Genomic DNA, 395 nt, shown 5'->3' with positions numbered 1-395 from the left:
CAGCCGGAAAGCCACGTCGAGAGTTCTATGCGTTTCTCTTTTCCTTCCGCGAGAGAAAGTAGTCCGTTCCACGGCTCCGGGCGTCGACTCGCCTCACAAGAAAGCTTACCGCGGGATTATACAATCACAAATCTTCCTTATTGTAATTTATTGATAATATTTAGACTTCCTAATTTGCTCCCAATGAATTTTGGAGCCGAGAATGTACCTTTCCCCTTTCGATATCATGACCTGAAATTAGGCAATTTTTGTGCAATTTCCCCGTGTATTTTCACCTTGATGCAGATTTCGCACCAACAGGAAATTTGTTGGCTGAGAATGAGCAAATCTTAAACTTTCTGATGATATTTAACTTATCTTCAATTTCGAGTGCGAAACGGGTTTCCCCCGAAATT

This window comes from Branchiostoma belcheri, unplaced genomic scaffold (assembly GCF_001625305.1).
Source record: "Branchiostoma belcheri isolate BF01 breed outbred unplaced genomic scaffold, Haploidv18h27 scaffold327, whole genome shotgun sequence".
Classification (NCBI taxonomy): domain Eukaryota; kingdom Metazoa; phylum Chordata; class Leptocardii; order Amphioxiformes; family Branchiostomatidae; genus Branchiostoma; species Branchiostoma belcheri.
Note: the sequence above shows the minus strand (reverse complement) of the source record.